Source organism: Leptonychotes weddellii, chromosome 3 (genome assembly GCF_054177405.1).
Source record: "Leptonychotes weddellii isolate Sample4059 chromosome 3, ASM5417740v2, whole genome shotgun sequence".
NCBI lineage: Eukaryota > Metazoa > Chordata > Mammalia > Carnivora > Phocidae > Leptonychotes > Leptonychotes weddellii.
In genome coordinates this window covers 88,104,263-88,113,541 of record NC_138371.1, presented here as the reverse complement: position 1 = coordinate 88,113,541, position 9,279 = coordinate 88,104,263, and the positions used below count along the sequence as shown (strand labels likewise).

The following is a 9,279-nucleotide window of genomic DNA, read 5'->3' as shown; positions in this document are numbered from 1 at the left end:
ATATTAGGTTTTAGAAGGAGCATGAAATGGTGACATGGGATCTGCCCTCTGTAGCGGCTGACCTGAGTCCCTTTCAGCTACTACTGGCCTCGTTGGAGTCCTGAGCTGTGCAAGTTAACCCTTCCCAAGGCTGCTGCAGTGAGCATGCCCCTCCCCCCAGGCAAACTCTGCTCTACCTACCCTTTCACTATAATCCTCCTTGACATTTGGAAATGGGGATATATAGCTCCAAACCAGTTTTCTTCAAAAGAATGGTATGATTTTTAGGTGGTGCAAAGATCAAACTTTTTTCCTTTGTAGTGTCTTCCTATCAGGGTTTTTTTTTTTTTTTTTTAACTTTCTATGTGGAAATAATTGCAAACTCACAGATGATTTGAAAGACTAGTATGAAGAATTCCCACATCCCCTTTCCTTGGATTCACCAACTGTTAACATTTTGCCACATTTGAGAGATCATTAGATCATTCTCTTTTTCTTTCATCGTGTTTCCCTGCAACTTGAAAGGGAGTTGCAGACACGATGCCCTTTATCCCTAAATACTTCTGTGTATATTTCCTAGTAACAAAGACATTCTTCTACACAACCACAGTATCATCAAGTTCAGGAAATATTAATTGATACAATACCACAGTCTGATCTTCAGTACCTATTCCAATTCATCCATTGTTCCAACAGTGTCATTATAGCAATTTTTTCCAGTCCTGAAACCTATCCAGGCTCAAGCACCTATTGCATCTATTTGTCATTCATATAGGATGCTGGAACATTCTGGAACGGTCCTTTGTCTTTCATGCTACTAATTTCTTTTTCTTTTCTTTGTTTCCTTCCTTCCTTCTTCCCTCCTTCCTTCCTTCCTCACCAGCCCCCCTTCCCTTCCTTCTTTTTCTTTCTTGGAAGAGTAAAGGCCAATTATTTTGTGGAGTGTCCCTTAATTAGTGTTTGTTTCAAGTTTCCTCCTGCACACTTGGCAGGAGTAGCACATGACTGATGCTGGGTTCTTCTCAGTGCATCCTATCAGAATTATGTCATGTCCATGTATCCATACTGGACATGTTAGCTTTGATCACTTGGTTAAGGTGGGGTCTACTAAATCTCTCCACTCCAGAGCTACTTTCCTAATTGTAGTTAATTGTGCAGAGATGTTTTTAGACTATGAAAATATAATATTTCTCATCAAACTTTCATCAGTTTATCTTAGCAACCATTGATGAATCTTCCCTGAATCAATTATTCCTATGGTTGCACATGGTGATTTCTCACTCTATTATTCCAACTACATTTATGAATTTACATTCTATCATAAGAAAATGCTTTTCCTATTTATTATTTATCAGTATGAACACATGGATTCTTATACTATTGAAAGGGTTCTAAATTACTATTTTATTTATTTTGATGCTCAAGTTATCCCAGCTTTGAAAAGGTGAACCTCTGTAACCTGTGTCCTTTTGACATGTTTTCATCATCTTGAAGAGGCTTTCTTTTCAGGCACAGGGAAATGTTCCAAGCCCACTTTGCTCTTTCTTTGCGCCGTTGCTGAAACACGCCATTTCTCCAAGGAATCCTGCTTGCGTTTAGTTGGGGAATGATATTTGGAAATTAAGATCTGGCTATTAATGAATGCCATTGCTACTGAGAGGTCATTTCTGTCAGTCCCTTTCAGTGAAAGGGTCTCTGTCTTTCTCCTATCACTACACACACACACACACACACACACAAACTCTCTCTCTCCAACCACTACAGAATTCTTCTTTGTCTTCCCCTTTTCATATCTGTGTCTTCCTTCTCTACAGTGAGAACACAGGCAGCCATACATCTACTCATTTATTCAATCCCACAGTGCATGCAAAATTGTTACTGTATGGAAAATAGTAGTAAGAAGAGTTCACAATTTGATTTTTCTTTCGAATGTGGGTATATAGTAATGATGCAATGTTCAAAAGTTACTAAATTGGTAACTGTCACTCTTTCCTGTAGTTATGCTATTTATTCCTTTGTGCAGTTCAGTTCATTTGTTTCTGACAGTACTCAGATTTAATTTCCCCTCTTCTTGTGCATTTCACCTCAGTTTCAGAATATAGAAAACATTAATATGGCCCCAAAAGTCAAAACTATACTAAAAGGTACACTCAGTGAGGTGTCACTTCCTCTCCTACCCCTCCTCCAGTCCCCTCCACCTCTTGCAGGTTCTTTCAGAGTGCTTATTATTCCCTTATTATTACTTTATCATTACTATCTAGTTAAAATCACGTCCCTCAGCTCCCTTCAATTACATATGCCACAATCAGCTTTCCCCTCAGTCCTTCTTCCTACCAGTCCTCTTGTTGCATTCTTTTTTGCTTTATCAGCATGTTTCACTGTTCATCAACCCTGTTTCTACCCTTGCTTTAGCTTCTTTACCACATGATGATTGGAGGAGGTTGGTCTTATATTTCTCTAGCATCATAAAATTTTCCCTCTTCCTTTTTCTCTGCAGAACCAGATCTTCCAATGGCACCTCTTCTCTCTTTGCATCCTTCTCTCCAGAAACGTTGCTTCTCTGAGACTGTCACCTCAGGTCCCCTACACTTTCAAGCCCCGCCCTACAGCCAGCACTGGGCACATCCAGTCTCCATCTGTGGTCAGTACTAGGAGTGCCTTGCCCCCACACTCTGCCACCTCCCTCCCTTGGGACACACAGGCTTGCAGCCCTCAGTTCTGTGGGTATTTGGTGTTTGTCTCCTGAACAGTGATTTAAAGTTCTAATGTTCCATTTTCTGGTAACACAGAAGGCATGGGTTATATGTGGTATTATTTGTGCCTCTGATGACCGCAGTGTTTTCCTTGACAGGTGTCTAAAAAGCTCAATATTGAGGCCAGTTTGTTATCTTCACCAACAATGAAACTCAGGTGAAGTGATCAAATGAAAACGGGGCACAAATTTGAGGGAAAATGCTAGCAGAAGCCTTTTTGGAAGTGCTCTTGCCACTGTTAGATCATCTTGACCTATTCCTGGTTCACGTCCCAGGATCCAAATCCCCGTTTCTTCTTCAGGTATCAGTTCTAATACTTGACTTTGACTTCTTTCCTCTGGACCTGGTCCCTGTTTTAGCAACCACCTGAACACTCCTGTCCCTCAGGCAGGATCCTGCCATGTGCTTTCCTTTCTTGTCATGGGCAGACATCTCCCACACAACCCAGCGATTCTATCCTCATGCTGATCATCTGTTTGGACTTGTTCAATATTGGTTATCCCTAGACTGTTTCTTCTCTTCCTTCCCACCTGCCACCCCCCACCCCTCATCCCCGACACTCAACTGAAAGCTGTTTCCTTATTGCTTGTTGCTGTTTCCTTCAGGGACAGCTGTGGCCTGTCACACCAAACCTCTTTCATACCTGCTGCTGGTGTAACCTCCCAGGTCCTCCCTCAGCCCAGGTGGGAGGACTGACTCCAGGTTCTAGCCCCATCGTTGCAGGCTACCTGGCAATACCGGGGTGTGAAACCTTTAGCAAGTCATTTAACCTTGCTGGGTTCACAGTTCCTTAGGCAATAAATGAAGGGAGCAGCCTAGCCAATCTACAAAGTGACTTCCAGTTCAAATATTTGGATACCGTGAATCACGGGGGAACTGCTGCAATTCCGTTTCTATAAAGTCGCTGCTTTCTTTAGAGAAACTGAGCTCGTGTGGGGTCCGCTGGTTTCAGGAAGGCAACGGCACAAAGGATAATGGGAAGAGATAAAGGAGAGAATGAATGGTAATGCCAGTTTACGTTGTTTTCACTTTAAATGTCTCAGAAAAAAATGTGTTAAGGAAATAAAGCTGAAAATGGGGATTTATATGGGATGTCTCCATCTCCCTCCTACCCACAATATCATGTTGCAATAACCCTGCAATCGATCCATTCAGATAATTACCATCATTATACCACTTAAATTACTTGCCTCACGTTTACTGCTCTGACAACCTATTACAGGCAAGCAAATTAAACACCTAAAGGGTGCTGGGGAAGACACTAGTTGTCACAGTTATGGTAATGTGTTCAGTTGCAGAGACCAATTTAATTGATGTAATCCTACATATCCCAGGGGACAACAGAGATATTAACAATTATGCCAGTGAAGTTAAAATAATCTTGAACTTGTGATCTTCTTTAATCCATTTGCATTTATTAGAAATTCAGGATTTACTTGCTACCAACAGGAGGCAACAGGGGAAAAAAAGCGGGGGGGGGGGTAACAAACCTTAATTAAATGTGATTTAAGGAAACAGTAAATCATTTTATGGCAGGAATGAAAAAGGACATGGGAGAGAGGAGAAGAGAAAAAGTAGGTGTCACTGCTGAGAATTACAGGAATGACAACACAGGTCTTTTCTACTTCAAGAAATTATGTTATTAAATCAGTATACCCAGAGGATGTAATTAGAGCATGCACGCTAAATATAACAGTGGGTCTTTGTGTTCAGCTTTGTCTTCTACAACAACCAAAAACTTTTGCTTGACTGAGTCCCTCATTTAGAGCTCAGTGTGGTTTCCTCAAGACTTCCAGTTGCTGGGATTTAAATATGTTCCTGATTTCATCTCTAATGTTCTCACACGTCTTTATAAAACTGAGCAGCTTCATAGAGTAAATCCATATTGTTTTGGTTCACTGTGGCAGATGGGTCTAAGTGAACATTTATTTAAAAGGAACTATGTTTTTCAGAGGTCTTGCTCTGTGAATAAATTCTGGCCAGAGCTTACAAATGACTAAAAGGACTGATGCTTCTAGATCACTGTTGCACATTAATTCTCTAAATGCTAATTAGATCTAAAATCTCTCTATACCATGAATTTGCTTAATACATCTCCCATAGTTGAATGTCTGTGTCCCCTGAAATTCATAAGATGAAATCTTAATGCCTGATGTGATGGTATTGGGGTGGGGGGTGCTTTGGGAGTGATTAGGACATGAAGGCTGAACCCTCAAAAGTCGATTAGATTTATATAAAAGAGGCTCCGGAGAGCTTGCTAGCTCCCTTCCACCATGTGAAGAGACAGTGAGAAGGCACTGGCTATGAACCAGGAAGAGGGCCCTCACCAGATCTTGATCATGCCAGAGGCTTGGTCTGGGACTTCCGGGTCTCCAGAACCATGAGAAATAAACTTCTGTTGCTCATAAGCCACCTAGTCCATGGTATTTTGTTGTAGTGACCTGAACGGACTAATACAACATCCTTTTCCACAGACCAAAGTTAGAACAGTTCTACACAAAAGAGTTCCCTCTGCAGTGAGTAACGACTCCACTGCAGGCTTTTCACTGCCTACACTCTGTTCGCACTCATCTATCCAACATCCATCCACCTGTGTTTGCTGCGTGAGAGAATTCGGCATCTCTCAAGTCAGGCCACGCTCCTGACTTGACGAGGTCTCTCATGAAGACCCAACTCTGTTCCCAAGGCTGCACCTCTGGTTCTGCTGTGGGAGCCTGGGATATGCTCCACTTCCCTATTGACCCTTCTAAATTCCACTCATTTTTTTTTTTTTTTTGTGGTGTGGCTCAAATCTGAACCTAAAAAACTAAAATGGGGGCATATATTAAATTTTAAGTAATTTCAGATGTACAAAAATATTTGGAAACCATTACAAAGAATCCCCCTTGCTTTCCCTCCCAATTCCTCAAAGTTTACCTTTTTACCACATTTACTTGATCATTTGTTTTATGCCTATTTATAATCAGAGATGATTAAAAAAATTTTTTTTGAAAGTGAGGTGCAGACATGATAGCCTTTTACCCCTTAATACACAAAATAATGTTGTAACATAACCATTGTGTAGCTATCAAATTCAAGAATTAACTTTGATACAATACCTAATCCACTCTACCGACCTTGTTCCAATTTCACCAATTATCCCTCTACTGTCCTTACCATGTCCAGGATTAATTCCAGGTTCCCAGAGCTGCATCTGATTGTCATTTCTCTTTAGTTTCCTATAACATGGAAGAGTTTTTTTGTCTTTCATGACTTTGACATTTTTCAATACAGGCCAGCTATTTTGTAGAGTGTCCTTCAATTTGAGTTTGTTTGATGTTTCCTCATGGTTACATTAAAGTATTTCCTTTTATAATCATAACTATCTTATGGGGAGTTGCTTTGAAAATATGTAACTATCCAAAAGTCTTTGAGATTATGCAAATATCTAAATATTTGTTCATTTATTTTAGAATCCATTGATAATTTTTTGCCCAAAACAAGTATTACAGTGATAGTTGCCAAATAGTAATTTTTAAATTCCACTTTTCCTCCTATGTCCATTGGTTTGAACTCTACCAAAAGGAGGGGTCGTACATTTCAACAATCAATTATAATGTCTTCAGTTGGGATTATTAATTTTATGAATATTATTAGTCTTCTCTAGTTAAACTATAAGCTCTCTGAGGTAGGGATCAAGCCTTATATGCCTCTTTTCAAATGAGAAAAATTTAAATTAGTGCATTTTTGCTAGAGTGTTGTGTAGAAACAAAAATTCATTTTTGTATTTATATGTACTTAATATCAATGAGTTTGCACAAGTAGTGTGTTACGCACTTTTACCTATGTCCTCTCAGTGATGGTCATACACATACATATGGATACATCCTAATGCATCTTTTAGATAATATCTTATAGCCAAGTGGGAAATTAAACAAATAAACAATTTTTACTCTTTGTACATGCCAATATTATTATGCTGTCTATAGGTTCTAAACAAAAAACCCCAGTATACATCATCTGACACATTTTGACAACTGGCAGAGTATTTAAAGTTCCTACTTCTCTATAGTGAGCAGTATGAGAAATTCAGTTTTTGTTCCTTACTTAAGAATGTTAATTTCACTCATCACTAGTATTATCATAGTGGTAGATTAAAGATGGTTACAAAAAATGCTTTATGATTTATTTCCTTGACTCTGGACTGGCCTTACTGACTTGCATGACCAATAGAATGTGGCCGAAGTGCCATTCTGAGGACTTCCAAGGCTAGACTACGAGTTTTTTTGCTTCTACCTTGGCCTCTCAGAACTCTGGCTCTTGGTGTCTTGAGTTGCCATGTGAGAAGGCTGGTATCTTGAGGTGGTATCAGGCCCAAGCCACATGGAGAGGCCCTGGAGGATGAGATGCCATGGGGAGAGATAAAGACCAGACATGGGAATAAAGAAGCCATCTTGGAAATGGATCTTCTAACTCTAGCTGACACCACCTGGATTGGAGATGAATCCAGTTGTGTCCTTTTCAAATTTATGACCCACAAAATTGTGAGGAGAATAAAACAGTCATTTTAGGCCTCAAAGCTTACACAACAATAGATAAGTGGAATGGACATATTTAGGGGATGAGCTAGAACATCATTTCTTCCATGCTTGCATCCAGTTATTGATCTCTCACTGTTCTCCAAGAAGCATTCTAGGGAGGATACAAAGATATATAAAACATAAGGACTACCTCAAAGAAGGAAAAAAACTAGTAGAGAAAACAAATTAATGTCCCACATTGAAAGCTGTCATGCAACAAGATTAGAGGGAAAAAAACCTACTAATTTTATATGAGGTAGGAAAGATATTTCTTGAAGAGGTAACTTGACCTTTGATTAAGCCCACTCAAACCAACAGCAGAAATTGTCATTGGAATGAATGAAAATAATATAATTTTGAACAAAATACCAAGGAAATGTATTTACTTGTATTAGCAATCAGAAATAAATTATCCCACCATGCTAGAACCCTGGATGAAGACACTGTCAAATCATTATGAAAGTGAATAATGTCAGGCACCAGTAAATATCCACTGAAGAGAAAATCTTGGGTTCAGGAATGATGAACAAGAACAAACTGATGGCGTGCAAATTGAAGTGGTAGAAATTGAGCAGGGGTAGAATGGTCTGGAGGAAAGAAGGTGGAAAAAGGAGAAAAAGAAAAAGAAGAAAAAGTCCAATCCACAGTAATTACAAAGGATGCATACTTGTGGTTACTACTGCTGCAAAGGCTGGTCTTTTTCAAAATGACATCTTCCCAGCTTGCTGAAAACCCCTCAGTTCAGCAAAGGTAGAGAGGTCAGAAGAAGGGCAAGAAACCATGGTTTGGCCCCACAGGTGGGACGGTGTGCTCTTTTATGGCTGCCACCATAATCAGAGTCCTATGGCACTCTAGTTAAATAACTTACAGTCAGCCTAGCAACTTCGGTCTGTGGGCCAAGGAACTTCACATCCAGCCTTCCAAGCAAAACACAGGCATGCCCCAAATATCCCTAATTATACTGCTGTCTGTTCTATTTTGAAAGCTGTCTAAAAACACTAGGAGGATAAAGTACCAAGGGAGGGGCTAAGTATGCCATCAAGCATGCCACCCAATTATGCACATTTTAACTTAGCAGAGTGGTAGAAAGCCTGAGTACAAAAGACACCAAAAACTAGATCTGGATATTGAATTTCTTTCCCAGCATTGTCATCCGATGAAACTGATGCAGTCTGCATCATTCACCTGAACATGTCCGGTCACTGCAGTGGCTGTGCAAGGGATAGGTGGCTAAGGGGTGTTTCCCACTGACTGTATTTAAGAACTAGAGTCTTTATACCTGGGCAGGGTCTAGGACTCCTGTACAGCTAGAGGCAAATTCTGTCATCCTGAAAAATTTCAGGAAATAGTTATAAGCTGTGTCCACCACCACAGAAATATACATGGACACTTGTGTGCCCATACATGCAGACACACCATCAAATGTCCTTGCTCTTGCCCTCAACAAACCTTAGCGATTCCCACTGGGTCCAGGCCCAGAACAAGGCAGTGAGCACTGAAGTTGAAATAAAAAGACATCCCTAGTTCATGGAGTTCAGGATCCCCTGCAAGAAGAAAATGTTTATCTTGAGTTTATCTTGATGAAGTCCCAAAAGTTCATTTTTGCTTTTGTTTCACTAGCTAAAAAGCTTCTGCACAGCAAAGGAAACAGTCAACAAAACAAAGAGGCAACCCACAGAATGGGAGAAGATATTTGCAAATGACACTACAGATAAAGGGCTGGTATCCAAGATCTATAAAGAACTTCTCCAACTCAACACCCAAAAAACAAATAATCAAGTCAAAAAGTGGACAGAAGATATGAAAAGACACTTCTCTGAAGAAGACATACAAATGGCTAACAGACACATGAAAAAATGTTCATCATCATTAGCCATCAGGGAAATCCAAATCAAAACCACGCTGAGATACCACCTTACACCAGTTAGAATGGCAAAAACGGACAGGGAAAGAAACAACAAATGTTGGAGAGGTTGTGGAGAAAGGGA

At 40.0% G+C, this 9,279-nt stretch overlaps 1 protein-coding gene across 2 annotated transcripts in view; it reads right to left on the bottom strand.

Annotated features, from left to right (window-relative positions):
- Positions 1-9,279, bottom strand: part of NCKAP5 (NCK associated protein 5) — a 797,038-nt gene that overhangs the window by 199,404 nt on the left and 588,355 nt on the right. The gene's annotated exons all lie outside the window — the stretch shown is intronic.